Source organism: Octopus sinensis, linkage group LG20 (assembly GCF_006345805.1).
Source record: "Octopus sinensis linkage group LG20, ASM634580v1, whole genome shotgun sequence".
In the NCBI taxonomy this organism is placed as follows: Eukaryota; Metazoa; Mollusca; class Cephalopoda; order Octopoda; family Octopodidae; genus Octopus; species Octopus sinensis.
The window spans coordinates 6,435,348-6,441,347 of record NC_043016.1 but is presented as its reverse complement, the minus strand read 5'-3'; the positions used below and the strand labels follow the sequence as shown (position 1 = coordinate 6,441,347).

General features: G+C 39.5%; 1 protein-coding gene across 3 annotated transcripts in view; it reads right to left on the bottom strand.

Annotated features, from left to right (window-relative positions):
• Positions 1 to 340: 340 nt before the first annotated feature.
• Positions 341 to 6,000, bottom strand: part of LOC115222624 (nucleolar complex protein 4 homolog) — a 114,417-nt gene continuing 108,757 nt past the window's right edge. For all 3 annotated transcript variants that reach the window (XM_036511574.1, XM_036511573.1, XM_029792928.2), the window contains 2 exons: positions 4,733 to 4,843; positions 341 to 509 (listed from right to left, as the gene is read on the bottom strand). The gene's annotated coding sequence lies outside the window, so the exon portion shown is untranslated. The remainder of the gene's footprint in view (positions 510 to 4,732; positions 4,844 to 6,000) is intronic.

Genomic DNA, 6,000 nt, shown 5'->3' with positions numbered 1-6,000 from the left:
TGTGTGTGTGTAATATTAGCATGAAAATGTCTGTATGTATCATAAAATACCTTTTACTGTCATTTCAAGAACCTTTATATAAGCTTTAACAGAAACCAGCTGCTTCAATTGGAAATTGAATCCCAATAGAATATGGAAATTCAGTTCAAGCTTTCTCCTAATTGCTGTCAACGAGACTTAAATATATAGATTTGAATCAATAAACGTTTGTTCAATGTTCAAAATCCTTATCTAGAAACATGCATAAAATGGGCATGCAACACACACACACACACACACACAGAGTATCCACATACAATAAAACACAAATATCAAAAATACTGAAAAAAAAAACTGACAATTTAAACTTTTTTTATTTTTTTATTCAAAACCCAAGATCCTTATACAAATTATTCTACACGCCAAAATGAATATTTCATATCTTGTTTCGTCAAAATTCCAGAAGGACAGGACTGGTTTACAGGTATTTCTTTCAACTTTTCACCTCTCTCAATTTCATTTGCAAATACCTGAAATACAAAAACATAATAATAACATCCATCCATGAATTTATTTATTTATTAATTTTTAAATACAAATTTTGTCTGTGAATTTGCGCGTGTAATCTGGGAATGCATACAATGCCCTTCTCTGCCCTAGGAGTATGGAAAACACTCGGCGAGAAACGGAAGAAAATTTGAAGAAAGAAGGAAAAAACATAATAATAATAATAATGGTGGTGGTGATAGATTGTGTAAAAATGTAACAGCAGGGGAGGGTATAAAAAAAAAATCAAAATCATTGATTTCAAATGATGGTTTAAAATTACAAAAACATAATTATGTAATACATTCATTAGAATGGTCATTACTGTCAAAGTTGCTAATTATGCTGATGCATTTCAAAAATAAAAATCACTCAATGCACAATCAAGAGTAAAGCTAAAATGGTTCTGGTTTCAATCTCAACACACCATCAATCCCATTGTATAACACCAAAAGCCTTGTGAGTGGATTTGATGGTGCCGATGATGCTGTTACCACCACCATGCCACCACCACCATCATCATTATCATCATCATCCCCATCATTTAGTGACTATTTTCCATGCTGGCATTGGCTGGACAGTTTGACATGAGCTGTATGAGTATGCATGTATGCATGCTTGTCTGTACGTACACACAAAGACAAGTCAAAAGCTTTTCAGTATTTGCATACATGCTAGTTTCTGGTGTATGTGTCACATGACTGAAGCAGTTCAAACAACGGAAGGTACCCTTTGAGGTTGGTGTTATTCGTCCACCGCTGTGTTCTGAGTTCAAATTCCACCGAGGTCAACTTTGCCTTTCATCCTTTTGGGGTCGATTAAATAAGCACCCGTTACGCACTGGGGTCAATGTAATCGACTTAATCCGTTCGTCTGTTCTTGTTTGTCCCCTCTGTGTTTAGCCCCTTGTGGTAGTAAAGAAATAGGTATTGTGGTAGTTGGTGAGCTGACATGTTGTGCATTGCTTCACTCTGTATGTGATTTTGAAAGCTGCACAGATGAATGTGCACCAATGTCTAACATTGGGAACTTATACTTTATGAGTTTGAATTGGGCCATAACACTGCAGAAACAACCAGAAATATCTAATATGTGAAAGGTGAATGCACAGTTGATCACAGGATAGTAACCAGATATTTTGATTTTGATTTCACTTGCCTCAACAGGTCTTCACAAGAAGAGTTTTAGTGTCCAAAGAAGGAAAAGGCATGCATAAGTGGGCTGGTTACGCTCCTGGCATAGGCCATGAGATTATGGTCTCATTTGGCTTGCTGGGTCTTCTCAAGCACAGCATATTTCCAAAAGTCTCGGTTGCTAGTCATTTCCTTGGTGAGGCCTAAAGTTTGAAGGTCATGCTTCACCACTTCATCCCAGGTCTTCCTGGGTCTACCGATTCCAAAGGTTCCCTCAACCGCTAGGGTGTGGCACTTTTTCACACAGCTATCCTCATCTATTCTCACCACATGGCCATACCAGTGCAGTCGTCTCTCTTGCACACCATATCCAATGCTTCTTAGGTCCAAAATTTCTCTCAAGGTAGTTACACTCTGTCGAGTATGAACACTGACATTACACATCCATCGGATCATACTGGCTTCATTTCTTGCGAGCTTACGCATGTCCTCAGCAGTCACAGCCCATGTTTCATTGCCATGTAGCATGGCTGTTCATACACAAGCGTCATACAGTCCACCTTTTACTCTGAGCGAGAGACCCTTTGTCACCAGTAGAAGTAAGAGCTCTCTGAACTGTGTCCAGGCTATTCATATTCTAACAGCTACACTTTCAGTGCACCGTCCCCTGCTACTGACTTGGGCGCCTAGGTAATGGAAGCTATCAACTACTTCTAGTTTTTCTCCCTGGAATGAGGTGGAAGTTGTTCTCTTCCCATTTTCAGTGTTTGTAGAACCTGAATATTTGCCACATACAAAAACTATCCTCCCAGTTAGCCTTCCTTTGATATTACTGCACCTCTTATGTGTCCATAGCTTACAATGGGTACATCTTATACAGTTTCTACCTACGCCTCTACTACAGATCGAGCAGGGCCATCTGCTGGAAGGCATTTGTGGTTTGCCTGCCTTCCTACTTATTAGGACTTTGGTTTTAGCTAGGTTGACTCTGAGGCCCATATATATATATATATATATATATATATATATATACAGCTCAAAAGTAAATAGACACTTGTATGTGTGTATACACACACGTATGTATACATATACATATCTGTGTGCATATATACATAAAACATGTATATGTGTATATATATTTCTATGTATATATATATGTATGTGTGTGTGTATATATATGTATGTGTGTGTGTGTGTGTGTATATATATAAACACATATACACACACACTCATACACACATGTATATATGCATATGTGTGTGTGTGTGTATGTGGATGTGCAGGTTTCTGGATGTGTGTCTGTCTCTCAGGACCCTGATTGGCTTACCAGTTCCAGTCTTAACCATCCAACCCATACCAGCATGGAAAAACAGACACTAAAGAATGACGATGATGATGATACACACACACACACAACACACACACACACACACACACACACACAAAATTATATACACTCTTCATGGCTATATAAATAAATAAGCTATATCAGTGGTGAAAAAGCAAAAACAAAGCAACAAAAAAAAAAAAAACCAGCGGGATCACAGTGAAATTGTTGAGTGCTTCATTAACATAGTGCAGTGCTCTGCAACAAGCATGCCACAGCACATTGAGGCGCCACAAGATGATGCTAGGTGTGCTACACTGTAACCTGAATGTAATTTTTTTACCTATACCTTTAGTTATATTTTTAGTTCAGGTGTGCCGCCAAATTTTGAAAAGAATATAAGTGTACTGCAGGTGTAAAAAAAGGCTGTGGAGCACTGGCATAGTGAACTGGGTTCAGTATTTTCTCAAGGATGGTTGAAATTAAGAAGTGCCATATCCACTGAGCCAAATGTACAAAAACGGTCTTCAGTACAAAACGGTCTTCAGTACAAAACGGTCTTCAGTACAAAACGGTCTTCAAATCCCCGTCACTTAGCAGTTCGGCAAAAGAGACCGATAGAATAAGTACAGGGCTTACAAAGAATAAGTCCCGGGGTCGATTTGCTCGACTAAAAGGTAGTGCTCCAGCATGGCCACAGTCAAATGACTGAAACAAGTAAAAGAGTAAAAGAGTAAAAAGAGAGTGTAATTTCTATAAGTCAATAAAAGAGATCTCACACACACACACACACACACACTGAACCATACATACTTAAGACCCTAATCTCTGAAAAGAGGTATCAATGCATTGTGTGAGAATAATTTCAAATACTAAGAATGTACATCTTTCTGTTCTTAATGGCAACGGTAAGAAAGAGAACAGCACTCGCTGACCCTTTTTTTGTCTTTTTTAGTGTCACTATACCAAGAGTGGTTAAACAGAGGTTGACGAAATGAAAAGAACCATGGAACCATGACTAATGGTTTTCTTGCACAAGGAATCAGCACATGAATCAGCACTGAGTTATTTGCAGACCAAGAAGAACCAGGTTCAAACCTTAACAACAGCATGGATTGTGTTGAAGATAACCCAAGACCCGGATTGATGGTATTGGGCTGAGCAACATATTGGGAATAATCCAGACAAATATGAAGTGGTGGTGGTCATGGTTGTAGTGTGGGTAGCTGTGGTTAAAGTTGCAGTTATGGCTGTGATAGTGGTCAAGGTGGCAGTAGTGAGGGTAGCCGTGGTGATGACAGTGGCAGTGGTGGAGTGGTGATGGTGGTGGTAGTGGTGCCAGAGATGACAGTGATGGTGGTTGGGTAGTGGAAGTAGTTGTGGTGCTGGTGGTAGTAGTGATGGTTGTGACAGTAGTGGTAGTGATAGCAGTAGTGGTGGTAGTGGTTTTGGTAATTGCAGTGGTGGTGGTAGTGGTTTTGGTAGTGGTGGTGGTGGTGGTAGCAATGATGGTTATTAGTGGTAATGGTGCCGGCAGTAATGGTGACTGGGTAGTGATGACGGTGATTGTGGCAGTAGCGATGACAGAATGGGAACAATCTACAGAAACCTGTGAAAATGCCTGTGGACAAGATTTATGGACAGATTTATACCTGAAACTAAAGTATTAAATTGACATATTTTATAATTACTCCTAATTAAAACAAAAAAAATAAGCAAAAGAGAATACAATTAATGAAAAACTTACATCATCTGTGGTGGTCTCTAATATACCTGACAAATCTTTTTGGGATTTTTTCAGTTGATTTACCTTTCGACTGTCGACAGCTACTTTAGGGCAGTAATGAGTCTGTAAAGCCTGGAACATTGGAGAAAAGAAATAATAAACTATAACAAAAAATAAAACACAGTCTAAAAGAATACAACACAAGGGGTATATAAAGAGGGTTCACAAACTGGAATATACAAATCCTCATTATCATCATCATCATCATCATCATTGTTAACATCCACTTTTCTATACTTGCATGGGTCAGACAAAGTTTTTGTTGTGGCAGGATTTCTATAGCTTGATGCTCCCACCAACCAACCAAGGTAATATTTCCTAATTATGAAGATACTAATTGCATTATGATAACACTCATTTACAGCAATTACGCAATCTCAACACACGCACATACACACACACATATTCTTTTATTCTTTCTTGACATGATCGTTACCAGCATCGCCTTACTGGCACCTGTGCCGGTGGCATGTGTAAAAGATTCGAGCAAGGTCGCTGCTAGTACCGCCTGACTGGCACGTAAAAAGCACCCACTACACTCTCGGAGTGGTTGGCATTAGGAAGGGCATCCAGCTGTAGAAACTCTGCCAAATCAAGACTGGAGCATGGTGCAGCCATCTGGTTCGCCAGTCAAAATCGTCCAACCCATGCTAGCATGGAAAGCGGGCGTTAAACGATGATGATGATTTACTCTTTTACTTGTTTCAGTCATCTGACTGCAGCCATGCTGGAGCACCACCATAAAGGGTCTTTTTTAGTTAAAGAAATCAACTCCAGGACTTATTCTTTGTAAGCCTAGTACTTGTTCTATCGGTCTCTTTTGCTGAACTGCTAAGTTATGGGGATAGAAACACATCAATATCAGTTGTCTGGGGGGACAAACAGACACACACACATAAACACATACATATATACATATACGAAGGTCTTCTTTCAGTTTCCATCTACCAAATCCCACTCACAAGGCTTTGGCCAGCCCGGAGTTATAGTAGAAGATACTTGCCCCAAGTATGACTCAGTGGGACTGAACCCAGAACCATGTGATTAGGAGACAAGTTTCTTACCACACAGCCACGCCTGTGTACGATGCACTTCTTTCAGTTTTCATCAACCAATATCACTCACAAGATTTTGAGCAGCCCAGGTTTATAGGAGACACTTGCTCAAAGTGCTATGCAGTGGGACTGAACCCAGAACCATGTGGTTGGGAAACAAACCACACTTACCAA